The sequence below is a fragment of the Helicoverpa armigera genome, chromosome 16 (genome assembly GCF_030705265.1).
Source record: "Helicoverpa armigera isolate CAAS_96S chromosome 16, ASM3070526v1, whole genome shotgun sequence".
NCBI classification, from domain to species: Eukaryota; Metazoa; Arthropoda; class Insecta; order Lepidoptera; family Noctuidae; genus Helicoverpa; species Helicoverpa armigera.
The window spans coordinates 4,551,304-4,566,956 of record NC_087135.1 but is presented as its reverse complement, the minus strand read 5'-3'; the positions used below and the strand labels follow the sequence as shown (position 1 = coordinate 4,566,956).

Sequence of the window (15,653 nt, the reverse complement as noted above, 5' to 3'; positions counted from 1 at the left end):
ACAAACTGACTTAAAGAAGTATCATCTTTCATTATTTCAATGTTTTTCTAAAGAAGTTGTAATAGAGCACCTTGAACAGTTGCTACTTAGTACTAACTTAGGTCAGATTACAACTCCTGCGTAAGTAGCACAATGGAATGAGATGAATACAATAGGAAACAAAAGTTAGCTTTCAAGGAAGTAGCGAATAAAAACTCGATTTCTTTTTTATTTCGCATTTTTCATAGCGACAGCAGATTGTAGAGAAAAATATAATAGTGCAAAATGTTTTATTAAATAATAAAAATAGTGGCATTTTCATTCCTTTATAAGTATCAGCTTTTCTCTTCTTCTTAGGTAAGACAAAATTTTTGTTAGGGCTATTACGCACTGTCAACTAGTCGGCGGGCGGCGACTCAGTCCCTCGGCGACCGAAACATAGGCAACAACCGGCGGCCAAGTGCATAACACCTTATTTAAACTAATGAAAATGACTGAGTCGCCAGCGACTAGTCGACAGTGCGTACAGGCCCTTAAGCAAAATAGCAATACCTATTTATATGACATTTAAATTTTAGCTAACTATTAGAAAAATCCTTCTTTTATCCAACGTACACCTAAGTTGCAACTCTTGGGTATAATATAGCCATAACGAGAAGGTGTTGATTCTCAAAGACCCCAACGCCTCTTATTTGCAAGGCTTTAAGCCCGAGGCCAAATTACAAGTCCTCGGGATCACGTCGGTCTTTGTATTACGTTCCGATGTTGACAAAGAATATATTTTATATCATCTCTGATTTATTTATTTTTTTCTCCTTAATTGGTGTCTTGGAGTTCTCGTACACTGTAGACTAAACAGTCGGCCGACAGTTTTCCCGATGGTCGAATAAAAATCTTTTTAAGACAATCAATCGTTAATCAAAGCTTTTAGTTGGTCTCTTACCGGTCTCACAATTGATCGTTGTTATGTGCTACCATTAATTTCCATACTGATTTAAGAGCCCGAAAAAACTGTCGGTCGACTAAAAGTTTACCGTGTGAGAGTACTCACAAGTTTGAATGAAGCCTTGATACACGTAAAGTTTATGTCAACTTCATATTTTTTTCTCCTTAATTGGTTTACTTTACTACGAGTGACTTTGAATGAAGTTCTGACACATATAAACTTTATAGTCATCTTCGTTACTTTGTAGAATTTTATAGCATTTTGCGAAGTTTTTTATTGAATATATTTTTGTATGTTTAATTAATAATGTATATTGATGTTCCACACATAAGAATATAGGAATAGGAATCTTGAGCTGTTTTCAGACTTTTCTATCTTTACTCATAAGTTTTTTTGTACATCACTGTTCTTTAAAAGTTCTACATATATACGTGTTCTTGAGTAGGTACGTCTATTTATAGACCAACATGTGTTTCCCCATAAATTCGATTAACAATGTTTACCTAATATAAAAATATGGAATTGAATAATCCCATGTCCTATTTACATGAGCTAGTCTAATTAGCGTCACTTAACTGCATCTACCAACAGATATCTGCCAATATTAATTAGTTATTAATTAGTCTCGTACTACATTCACATAATTAATTTGGAAAATGATTATGACTTCAACATACTACATATTAGATAGTGTAGTTACAAATGTATAGGTAAATACATATGTATATAATTCTATTATCATTACTTCGAATGTAGCTTTGATGTTGATAATATAGCTGAATCGATTTAGATAAAATTTTGCAAGCCTGTATTGGGAATGATGATGACAATGAGTGTGTACTGTGTATGTATTCATCTCAGAATGCGGTTTTAACCATAAAAAACCGCAGCGTATAAAAATAGTTTGTCGGTAAATGTTTGTCGTCAAACAAAGAAACTTTAGTTATTATTGGTCACAAGACTAAGTCGGAGTACCGATTGCGGAGTTAAAAAAAACTAGGTTTCTTCCAAGATAAACTTAGGAAGAACGGATAGAAAGTTTTAAGCTCGCATATAAGTGCAGCGCACTCGAACAACCACGATATTGGTATATTTGTAGATGCATCTGCATTCGTATATTGAATTCTGCTTATTTTAGACAGAAGTAAGGCTAATAATGGAGACTTAAAACATGAAGGATATTTTGTGGGAATAGTTGTTGTTGTTAAAATAATTTAAAAAATAGTTTTACGTGTCTTGAGCTCGTCCCATATGGCCAAAATCCAGGAATATTGCTCCAAACATATCTAAGAAGGTAGAAAATCTCAAGTAGGTACGCTGAAGATAATTAGTGCAATTTTCTCGATAATTTTCCCTTTCTGTGTCCTATGGGATCGTTCTCTGACAAACCAATATTCTTTTCCTGGAACCAGGGTACCGCTATACCTTTCACGATTTGGTTCTTCATATGAACGAAAGAAATGTTGGAGAATAGAAATTCATTAAAAATCTTGTTTTACCACTAGTTCTATAAGGCAGTATAATAGATGTTTAATAAAAAAGTGAGTGAGCCGTACCTGTGTGTGTAAATGCTGATGACTCTCCGAACTTACGCATACACAGACAAAGGCACACACACACAGACACAGTATTCGTTAACATACACAAACATGGCTTATCAGCTTTCGTAAATACATAAGAATATAACATTATAAAATGGTCAATTTTCCTGCATCAACTTTAAAACTCTAAACATCATCTTGTTAGTTCGCTACAGTTACCTGCACTAACGAGAACCCGATGCACAATTTGTGAAATACGAATACGAGTAGGTATGTGAACATATTTCAATGGAATAAAATTATATCATTTCTGCAGATTATACAAAATAATGTATAAAAATATCTCCTCAGTATAGTATTTGTTAATTTTGCTTTCTCTGTTCCAAATTAACTTGAAGGTTGACATAACTGTCACAGAATTTCCTCGGCTTTGAAGCTTCTTATTGTTTATTTTTATCGTGTATGAGTAGTATATATGTACATATTAAGTCTTAATGTAAAAAGTAAAACATTAATGTTTTATATGCGAATATACCGAATTCTATATGTCCGGCTTTCACTGAATTAATTTTAATATTTATATTGCTTTATGTGACTGTATACATGGCTGTACCAGTGCTATATAGATTGAAAAAGAATGAAGTCTGATTTTTATCCGGACACGGAAAGCAGTTCCCTAGCAATGTTGGCGTAACTGCGGGAAACTGTAGGCGTAACTGTAGTCCGCTACATGTATGTAACAAAACGACAATGGAATTTAAACAACAGTTGTACAGGTAAAATCAGTAGCCAAAGCATCCTTAAATAGCAACGTTGATGTGCATAATTGCTGAATTAATTTGACATTGCTTTCATCTGGCTCCGTCAAAGGCTGGTTGGATATAAAGCCGGAATGCACAATACTCGTACATATCAATTTCAACTGAACTCTCTGTAGGATTCAGACGAAATTGGAAATTTTAAACAAAGGCTTTGGCAAGCGAAATAAAGCAATGAGCCTTCCTTTCATTGGGAGGAAGTATTGAGAGTCGTGTATGCAGGTGCTTTTGGTAAAGCCCGAATATTACACAAAGAGGCCTATTGAATGATGATGATTTGTTTTGTACGGTGGTAGTTCCTATAAAGGCGTCACAGCGTTTTGAAAAGCATCGCATTTTCTCATAAGATTTTTTTGATATAATCCAGTAAAGAGTTTAGAGATACATAGGAACTTACTACAAAAGTCAAAACTTTACATAAAACAATACAAATAAAATCAAATATTTGTTCCACAAACCAATTTCAAAGTACGTACGTGCTTCGGAAAATCCTCTACACACAAGAATCACTTGAAATGCAGTTTGACCTTGTATCCCGTTTCCCAGAATCCAAAATGCAGGCAGAATAAAGCGAGTAACATCGATATCTAGTTTTATGGCTTTGAACATTTGGAGTGCGTCCCTCAGAGCTTTGTGTATGGAAAAGTTCAAAGAACAAAGGCTGTTCCAATTCCATTCAGAATTTTCAATGGCACTGTACAAAAATGTGAATGAAAAAAAAACTTCGATATCAATCAAATTATGAGAATTTGTACCTGAATTCTGTGGTTTCATTTCATTTATCAACAAAAAAAATTGCTTACGAAAATCTCTTTTTAGAGACTACTATTTGACTAGCAAAACCATTTTGAATTTCGAACTACTTTTCGAACAGCGAGACCATTTTAAAATTCGAATTCGTTCTCTGAAGACACAACCAAAATAGGGCTCAGTCTATTCAAGGCTCGTAAAGTTAGTTCACAAACTACAGAACATTAGTGAATAAGTACTTATGTAGGAATAGGCACACGAGAGGAGCAGACTTGTGCCACCGATCACCGCCGGAACAATTGAAATAGGCATTCCAATTTCCTGCGACTGTTCGCGGAAATAGAATCCGTTTTTAAATGTTATTTTTAGAAGCGTGCGTTGTCTTCGTTCGTTGGAATAAATGAAGTTCCATGTATTTAAGTTGGCATGTAAATGTGGAATTTTGGTTAACATAACATACACATTAATATTATATTATTTTTAGCTAAATAAAAAAGTGTTTATGACGAAGGTATGTCTGGAATAATAAATCAAAAACTCGTGTAACTATTTCCAAATTATATTTCTCGTCCCAATTATCACTGAAGCCACAAGTAAACAAGCACTTTGTATAATAAACAATAAACTTTCAATAGCAATCAGTTTTATTTTCTCGTTCAAATTAACTTAGCGAAGTAAGTTCGAGGTGTAATATTGACGATTAGTTTCCAACAGTTTGTCCGCCGAAAATAATTGCGTTCCAACTAGTTAGTAAGAAGGGAGCCTTGGAAGTTTTTATGTTTTCACACAATCTTGGGCTTATTGAGGCATGTTTCCGTGCGACACAACTTACAAGTTACAACTGCGTGTTTTCTCTTTGCTCTGAAGTCAATAAATGGCTTGGCTTTAAAGGTCGATCGTGTAATCGTATATAGGTAGCTACATATACTGATGGGTCTATGTACTGTAAGTTTACATTCGACTGCTAAGGTATTGAAATAAATGACATCAGTAAAAAGTATATTATAGTGTTCTCAGATTATGAAGACGGTCTTTCCCTGGCACAATATTAAATCAACCGTGCCAAAACAGTCGTAAGTATAAACCACTAAGAAAATAAAAAAGAATGCCATAAGCTCGGTTGCCTTCCCAAACATTTTAACCCCCATAAATAAATGGCATTTTTAATCAAGAAAAAAAAACAAACAAAGCAGCCTCTACGTCCTTGTTATCATTTCCCACCAAAAAGGTTTATTAACGCCATTACGTTTCATTTCAGGCAGAGTCGGCAGGTCCCTTGGAAACTCTCGAATGTTCGCTGGAGCGTCAGAACTCACCTTGATATATTGACAGCTTTTGGACGCAAACTTGCCAACGTAGCTCCTTAAAAATATTGAGCAGTTCGTGTGAATAATAGGGTTGTACCTCAAGTGTGTATGTGTGAGTGGCCTGCGAGTGTTCGGGATGATTTGCCAGTATTCACTTGTTTGCTGAAGTTATATGTAAGTATATATTCTTGGGGTCGATTATGCTGTAGTTTCTTGTTGGCGTTTTAGTTTAATAGACGTTTATGTAGGCGTGTTAATTTGAGTTGGTTTACCATGTGTATATTGGTATTGACGGTGTTTAATATTGAAGGTTACACTTTGAGTCAAAACAAAGTGATTGAAGACGACGATGGTTGGCTGAAAAATACAATTAGGTAATTAAATTCCCTTAAGATATAAGCACATCTTATATTAGCGTATTTTTGTTATAACATACAGAGAACAAAAACATCAAATACAAAAAACAATGACTCCTAAGATACAATCAGCAATTAAGCATCCCTTTCATCTAACAGTGCTATTGTACAGATAAACAATGAATTAAGCTCGTATCCAACGTTTAGAGGAAAAACTTCTCGTTGACATGAAAGAATGAAGGAGGAAGGAAAATGCAATAATAACTCAATTAGTATAGTTAAGAGGGAACATCTTGGTTCTCTCATTAATTACGTTGTTGGTAGTGGCATGGCGGGCCGACCCGGTGCGGTTTGATACGCTCGTGAACGAAATACGCTAGCTTCTTGCCAGTTTGGGAATTTGCGAATTGTTCACAAAGACATGGTAGATAGTGTAATATTAGTCGGTTGTCAATTAAGTTATTTAGTGAAGCTTTATATTTGGTTAGTGATTTGATTTCATGTGTTATTTGTCATTTTTTTTTTGTTTAATGCATTAGTGATGTACATGAGTTTTTGAAATGGCAACCCTTATATTAATTTACTGATGTAAGGGTTAATTTTAATTTAAAATTAAGCACACTTTCAGAATGCTTATTTTAGATATTGATTTTTTCAATATCACCTGCTAACCGCACTTAAGGCGATTGAAAAGTAAAACGCTTTGTATAATGAAGACTAATAAACATTGTAAGAAAACAAATGATACAATGCTTCGCTGTCATTGATTAATATCCACCTAGGGTTCCGTAGGCACTAAAATTGATATCATAACTCATTCAACCAGATGGATTCGGGTGTATTAATTTCAATTTATTAAATACAAAAAGAATAATAACTGTAAAAGTACCTATTGTATTTCTCTCTCAATTTTGTTGTTTCCAATTTGTTTCGACCGTTTGAGTAATTACTTCTGGTAAGCAAATTGGACAATGTTTTTTTGTGATTTTGTAAACTGGAGAGGATTTAAATCGTGTATTTTTAAGCGTTGAAAATACAAGTGAAGTACTAATTTAATTTGAAACTTAAGAATAAGAAGTTGTAAGTAAAAAAGGCTTGCTTAATGACAGGCAAGCGTGATCACCGCTATTGTAAATCTGTATAAAAGAGCCCTTCGTGTGGTAATAATATGGTAGATGGAGTGCACCATCTATTTTCATTAAGTCCATTCGAAAGGATTACTCTTTTTAATCTCAACCTTGGTACGTGTTTTCCGCTTTTGTTGCGTACTAACAAAAGTAAATGAAAGTGTATTATATGTGCGGATATTACTCGCCGAAATAAACTTGGTCCATTACAAAATGTATGTTGTGCGAAGCTTATCCGTAGATTAAACAATAGGCCTAAAGCTCTGTGGACGTAAACCTACCAATTTGCATTAGATAAACCAGTTTTGTTGATGATTGTACATATTCATGATTCCATTGTTGAATGAATGTTATACAGAGCAAGTGCTATTGCGTTAATGAGTCAGATTTTCACAAACTGTTTTCGTGTTATCGGTGATATTGGCTATCAAAACTTGTAATTTTACCCGCGTTCCATGGGATCTTCTACCCGTACCCGGATAAAATACAGCCTATGTTACTCAGGAATAGCTTTCCAACAGTGAGAATTTTTCAACAAAATGTTTCCTTGTTATTGTATTAATATAGATTTATTTATACACAAAAGATTTAGGTCTAACCTTTATAACCAATTTTTTTGAATTGGTGGGCAGTAAACAAAATTGTTTGAAAACGTAAACAATACATATACGTACAGAGGAGAAAGAACATGGTATGATGTAGGTAAGACTGTTTGACAAAAAAACTTTGTCACAGTCAATAGCAGGATTTGCAAATGACATTCCAGGTTCGGTGAGAATTTCGGCATAGAGTGGTGGCTTTTAAACCGATTATTGGAGGGACTGGCACTCGATTAGATTTTCTGCAAACGTTGGTATTGCCCCAACGGCTGCGGGTACGCTGGTACACAGATAAATGCGGTCAAACACAGCACTAACAACACTGGATTTTGTGACAACTAGATTTTCTACGCAGTTTCGCGACTTTGATGAGGGAATACATGGTTAGAAAGGCGTATATTAGTGTTCAAGATTTGTCGTATTTACTATATAGAACTATTATATTTTACCTTTTCTCGTTACTTATTACTTACTTTTCTCGTTAAGGTGCAGAGTGCAATACGATAACATTAGTGTTATAGTGTCAAGATTGCATTCTTCAACTTTTGCGACTAACTATCTATACTATACTATTTTTCATACATAGAAAAAGTCTACGGGAATTAAATCTCAGTTTACAGCTACGTCTTACACTTACCTATCGAGATAAAAGTATGGACCAGCCCTCAATGCATTAGCCGTCCATAATGCGATTCCCATGTCCGCTAAGAAATATGCCTTGAGCTTAATTACGAGTCATGAGAGAAACAATTAAGTCGAGCACAAAATAAGAAAAACTGTTGAGTACAGAAACACTTAAATTGTAAAAAAAAAGGTTTTATATTACAATTGCTGCAGGGTTTACGAAAATTTTCTAATACGTAGTACCTACCCAAGTATTAATATTTTTGTTTTACAGCGCATAGTACTTTTTGTCCCAACATAGTGTGCTCTAGTGTGAGAATACAAAAGAGTTAATTAAAAAAACTTCTAGTAAACTTTGTCCTAGTCAAACTCTTAAAATATTCAATGTGTATAAACTCTTACATAATTTCATTCGAGACGAATTAAAAACTCGTTTATTTTAATTGCTTCTTTTTAAAAGACTACAAAATTAGATCAATCAAAAGCTTGTAACTCTTTTGCACGGCCTATTTAACGCTCAACCAATCAGAGTTGTATATAATTTCCCGCCAACTGTATTCATTACTTGTTTAATTAGAATTCATTATGAAGAAAACTTAAGAGTTTCAGATTTCCGGAGAATGCTTTTCACAACGTAATCGGATCTACTTGTTTAACTTCTGTTTTCATTGGATCAGCGTTTTTGATTTACCAGGTTAAATTATTACGTTGATCAGGCCGGCTGCATTTAACTTCAAATAATTTGTGTCTTTAAAAATAATGATATAATTTTTATGTGACTAAACTGTGTTCTTTATATAAAATGTTTACGATACAAATCAAAGTGAAGGAGATTCAAATGAAACATAACAAATTATTAAAAAATACACATTAAAGAATAATTACTAATAAAAAAAGGATTCAGCTGTAAAAACGGTCATTTTAGTAAGTTGTTAAATTAAGCTAGGATTCTTTCATCAATGACGCTGAACATACGATTGGCGTGGGGTGTTTGCCATAGGTACACCGGCAAGCTGTACCTATACTCACGGTATAAGTAAAATCGAACTTTAAATCAAGGTCACTAGAGTGCACGTGTGTCGTGTTCATTCCATGCATGATTCGTTCACTGGCAGTTTTAGCACAAAGGGCGTGCGTTTTGTATGCAAAAATACGTTTGAAGCCAACTTTAAGTGTTTCAGCGAGGTGTTTCCTAGATTTTAAAAGTATTAACATTTGTAAAGAAAGAATAACCCTACTAAGCTAACTTACCAAATGTTTAAGTTTTGTTAGGTTATAACAATAGATACTTTTCAAATGCAAGATTTTTATTTATTTACTAGAAGGAGAATCAACAGCTGTAACAAAGGGATAACAATTCTATATGATATAGTAAGCCAATTATAGATTCTCACGGGTAGAAACTGAAAAAGTAACAGACAACTTAGGATCACTAACAAGCACGGTAAAAAAAAAAAATAATAAGATTATAACAAAATATCACTTGGCTTCACTCTTGAAAAAGTCCGCATTCAGCTGAGTGCGCGCAGTATAAGTTTTATATATTAAGTATAAGTTTTATATATATTATTTTAATATATATTTTGCGATAGGTATAAACATTAGGTAAAATGCAAATCGAATAACACAGCTACGTTAATAGTTTCCACGTTCAGATACCAGCTAAGAGCAATTACTTTTATCACATAAGCGATTCTAAGTAACACGACTCCCAACTTCAAGTGTATAAGTAGCACTTGAGCAAAGTGAACTACTCAGAACGTTTATACCAAATGCTTAATACAAAGTAGTTCGCTTATATTGAAATGGGGTTAATTGAAGAAGGTGAACTATGAAGATAGTTCACGTCATCATCTCCCGAGCCTTTTCCCAAGTATGTTGGGGTTGCCTTCCAGTCTTACCAGATGCAGCTGAGTACCAGAGCTTTACAAGGAGCGACTGCCTGTCTGACCTACTCAAACCAGTTACCCGGGCAACCCAATACCCCTTGGTAAGACTGGTATCAGTCTTACGTTCACGTGTTATTGTTTATTATTTTAACGTTACGAGAACAATTAATTAGCTAACTCCTGTTTCCGTGGAAGTTTCCGTTTAATTAATTTGAAGTAACAAAACATTATCTGCGCTTATCTGTGTGTATTTACTACATACGTACTTTAGTTACAATGTTTCAGTAGTATTAGATCTTGAGATTTTTATTTGGATATGTAGCTGATGAAGAAAAAGCTGTAAATAAAATAAGAAATGATGTATATATGTTATGGACCAAGTGATAAATTGAGCAGTATACATAATGCCCGGTCATTATGAAAAATGCCCAATATGAGAGTGCAATTTGATAATAATTATTCAAATAATCAAACTGACCGGGCACTATACATATTGCCCGTGACCTTTTGGGCAAAGTAATACAAACATATTTAATTTCATTTTTTTAACATAACACATCCCATATTAATTGACCCAGCATGGAAGTAAGCATGCAACATGCAGCAAGCATCGCTTCTGTCACGGCTCCGGCGCTGCGGGGCTCCGGCGGTCCCATGCGAGCTTATCGTCGCAGATGGTTTTCACGCACACCACTGCAGCTTCGGCTTGCTGGCCGGCTCAGCCGGCCAGCCTCAGCCGCGGCGGCGAGCGTTTCAACTACCTGCGCCTCAGCTCGCAGGCCGCCTCGCCCCTCCGCGCCTACGCGGATTTGAATTGCACTCTAGGGGTAGGGCAGACAAGACTACGTGGAGTCGGTTTTGCAGCGACTCGTTTTCGTCACTAAGTACAATTTTTAATACAATATTTTGAATCCAAATTAAATTCTACCATAAAAAAAACGAGCCAAGAAAAATGAGATCAAGAAAAACGAGGCCGAGTTAGTAAATCAGATGACAATAGTCCAATTAATAATTTTGTGGCTAGACTTGTAATTTTCCATTAAAATAGAACATATAATTTAAAACAATAATCATAAAATATGTAGCAAGTAACAGGATTTATTTATTTACCCTCGCACCGCATAAAATATAGCTTTATTATCAAATTGCCCAACTATCATGTAGCAATATAATAATGCCCGTGCAATGTGATAAATAATGAAGTTAAGATAGTTATTAATCACGTGGCCCGATAAAGCTAGATATTATTCATAATGCTCGGGCATTATTTATAATGCCCGAATTAATCACATGGTCCATAACATATATATATGTTAACTTGCTCGGGACGAATACGCCGCGTTGCTTTCTTTTAATAAGTAAACTATGTAGGTACACCAAAAATAAAATACAGCATGTATCTATATTCAATCACACATCAACTGTTATTTTTTTGCTGATTTTTATAACACGCACATCACCTCATGGTCCATTACAAGACAAACAAACTAATTATTATTGATACGAGATCATGTTCAAACAAGACTCTTTATGATATTTGTGTAGGGTGACGGCGGCCGCGAAGTTGAGCAAACTTATTTATCTGTGGCCTGCCTCCGCTTCGAAGTCTCGGCCCAACCGATGTGTTTTATTTACCTATTTTCCTTCTAAAGTCAACGGAGTGTGTATTCTGTCCGCCAATTTTCTAGTAAAAACCACCGCTGTTTAATCGCTGTGGAAATGAAAAAGATACGTGGAAAATCACATCTAGTTTCAAGTACGTGTTAACTTTAGTCTATATAATCTTTTAAGTCTCCATTCATCCGAGTATATATTTACTTTCCGTACAGACTGCCCACTTTGATACAGCTCAAAGAGATTAAATAATAATGCTTTTCAAACACAACAGGGGGAAAATCACGTAAAGATAAAAAGCTCTTTGCTAAAAAGATAATAACGCACACATGCCCGCAATTTGCTCATAAAGCATTCATGTTTGTTTTTAGTAAATTATTATAAAAGAATGCACGTTTATTTTTACCGTGTCTTGTATGTAAATAAGGTAAAAATTTTGATTGCTCTTTGCGGAGCTGCTTTTGTTTTGAACAAAGAAGTTAACAACAATGGCATTAACCGCTGAATGGAGTGCTTTTTTAGGAAACGACTTTGAAAACGTTTAAGCTAAGTGGAAAACACTGTGTAACTTCATGTGTTTAAAGTACAAACATTTGCATGTACAGAAAATTGTGTTTTTGTGCCTTCCGTCAATAAGAACACTGCCTACAATCTAAGAACACTCCGTAACTACGATCTAACAGAACCAAAAATCATATTGACAACATAGGCAATTATCGTTTTAGCACAAAAACTTTTAAACGTCCGTTGAACACTTGACTAAAAAAATTTCATATTATGACGTTGAAATAAGGTCCGTTTTGCAACCAAACTTTTTTTAGGTGAGTGTTCAACGGATGTTTAAGTTGTTGTAGTAAGGCTGTAAGTGTAGTAGGTCTTTATTCTCAGATTACTCAGAGGTGGTTCGAAATACCGATTCTTCTCTGTTAATACAGACAGAGATTGTAAAACAAGTTGTCCTAAAACGTAACTCTGACTAACATAATATAAGCTTAAGATAATATTATTCTATTTAACTTTCGTTTGAATACCTAAGTATCGTTTAGGTACAGAAACCTCGGAAAACGGAATTAAGGTATCCAGTCACGTTTCATGAACTAAGAAGCTAAAGCCTTGAAGGTTGAAATATTCGATACATTCTTCTACTAACCTCGGGTAAAGGCTGAATTTAGTTGGAAAAACCTTAAGACGCTAAAGTACTGCTTTAAACATTCTGAATGTATTGAATTTGTAAAACGAGGTCTTTAATATTAACACTGAGTATAACCACTATAAAAAGCCTAAAATATATAGTTGCACTGTGTGATCAAATAACTGGACTCTAAAGATTTGATAGGAGAATTTTTACTATAAATTTTGTCTTTCAGATAAGCTGCCTTTTCCCAAAGGTCAAACCATTTGCTAGGCTATTAAATAATAATCTTTTCCTCCCTGCCTTCTTTTGTTTTTTTTTGGTATTGGTATCGGTGCTGGTATGGTATCGGTATGTTTTTAGCTTCAATTCCTCTTTGTCAGCCTAATAACAATTTTATAGCTTCCATGACTTTATTATACATTTTGTTGAACTAAGTCAGTTCCCCTTTGAATTGAGCAAAATATTTCAGAAACAAAAAGTTTTATTGAAGAGCCTACGTTGGCACCAAGTTAGTTTATTAGAAGTGAAAGCGGGTTTTGCCAAAGTTAAATTATGTGGGGCGAGATACCGGAAAATTTAAGGCGTTAACTCTGTTATTTCTTATCAAGGTCAAACCTGAGACGATTTACGTTTTTATTCTAATCCAGCATGATAATCCAACTGATTTAATTTTTAGTTATGGTCTGTTGGTATCAGGTTCAGTATGATACACTAGCCATGAATTCAGGAGTGGATTAATTATAATGAAATGAAGTGAGTAATTATGGCAGATACTTCGTTTAATATAATTAGGACTATGTACATACATATAACCGCTATCACAAGAGATACAAACTTATCTCATATTTTAAACGCAGAATCTGGAACATTATACATAATATCTTGTACTGAGTGATTTTAAACTTCGTTGATCAAAACATCCTAATGGATCGCCTACGTCGTAGCACATTGGCGTAGCAGCGACTACGACGTAGTCGTTTTGATGGCAAACATTTTAATAGGATGAAATATTACACTATTGAGTTCAAAAGAGTTTTTGGTGAACATAATGTAATCAGCTCGGTTCATGTTCATTCCAAATAAATAAAGGCAATAATTACTCGTCATAAATTAGAAGCACTGAGTGGAAACGCTTAACATTAATTTTATTCGCCTTTTGTTCAAACGGCAGCTGTTTTGCTGAAAATATAAGCCTATTGCAATACTTGTGTTTATTTTCTTAGAAATATGGATTGTTAATTATGTACCTCTTTGGGTGAGTAGGTGATCTTTTACCACAGTTTAGGTATATTCTCTTGTAAACAGTTGAGAAGCTACCTACTAACGTTCGTAAAGATGTCACTCACACATGCATATGCATCGACGAGGTTTTAACAGCGCTACTATCGGTGCTGTCAATACTGAGTATCATGCGTATGTACCTCTATATAACATTATTACGAATGTTAGAACGTAGTTTCATAACTTTACAAGAGAATATATGTATTTAAACTGTGTTTATACTGACACAAAATAATTTAATTTATGATTGTTTGTCATTCTTCTTTGCCGTAATAACTATGAATTCTTTGAGTGACATCCCACGCTGCAGGATAATATTTCAATAAAAGCGCTGAATGTAAAGCAAGAATTTATAATATAAAGCATCTTAAGCTAATTTTTGATGGCGTGGGTAGTTGCTTTGGGGAAGAGATTTATTAAACATATTTCTTGAAATAGCTTTAAATTGAATCGTGTTTATTTTTGAAATAATAAATATTTACGTAAATGCAACATCTTTTTCGTGGTGGTTTAGATACACGAAAAGCTACGGTATGCATTCTATAAGACCTCATTATTAACAGTTAATAGACATATATGTACCATACCTATTTCCTTAGTTATGTAAACTGGCATTCCTGGCAGAGATAAGTAATTTTTCTAATGCCATTATCTAGAAATAGTAAATGGATTTAAAGAGAAATATATAAAGGTTACTACTACTAACCACAATATATACCGATGCTAACCTTTACAATACACATTTTTAGTTCAACCTTTTTCAGGAAAAACTAAAATACATGTAAGTACTTTGCTCTGTAAGTTACATTGCTGAAACAGCAACAAAAGATACCTTTTTGCTATATTAAAAGTACTGAAAGGCTCTCTTTTACTTATTACTTTCATAGGGTAGAAACAAAAGAAGGTTGGTGTTCTATCGAGGTTATAAGTGATTCTGAATATGTGCTAAGAGACTTTTGTGAATTCAATTAATCGGACGTTACAATACTATACTTATATTATAAAGTAGAATTTCAGGAGCTAGACCGATTTGAAAATCTCTCTTTAAGTGTAACCCCATTTATCTAGGGCATACAATCATTAAGTCATTATAAAAAGCAAAACAAAACAGGAATAACGAAACTTATTCCTGTGGCCTTGCCTCCATCATAATCCATCATCCTTTAAACATGAATACAAATAGGCAGAAATAAATCCAGTACACTTAGTGCTTAAACTTCCTTGAACAAACTCTAAATAAAGTCTACTTACACGCCTCGATTAGAGAAGGCAGAGTATTATAATCTCAGCGTATAAAAATAAAATACCGAATAAAAAAAAGGAAAATTCCAATAACAATGGCTTGACACCGCACCTTCACAATGATTTAGGATCTCATTATTTTTGAAACACATATCCACGAGTTCATCGCTGAAAAGAATGATTTAGACTGGGACCTGTCTTATCTTGATTTAATATTAAATGGGGACAGTTAGTAATTTTAGGATGAAATATTCCTCTTTTTTACTGCTGAGGGCTTCAAAAAGCCTATATTTATTTTTATGACACGTTATGGAAATAAATGTTTGAATTTAAGTACATTGTGAAATTTTTGATTTCCGATTTTTTTTTCACAATAATTTACAAAGGTAGTCAACCGTTCAATAGTAAGTAACAAGCGACATTCAAGTTGTGATTAGTCAATTAC

The 15,653-nt window shown here is 34.2% G+C and overlaps 1 protein-coding gene across 5 annotated transcripts in view; it reads right to left on the bottom strand.

The window, feature by feature from the left end:
* The window catches only part of Rsh (radish), a 201,662-nt gene that overhangs the window by 88,411 nt on the left and 97,598 nt on the right, over positions 1-15,653 (bottom strand). The window lies entirely within an intron of this gene.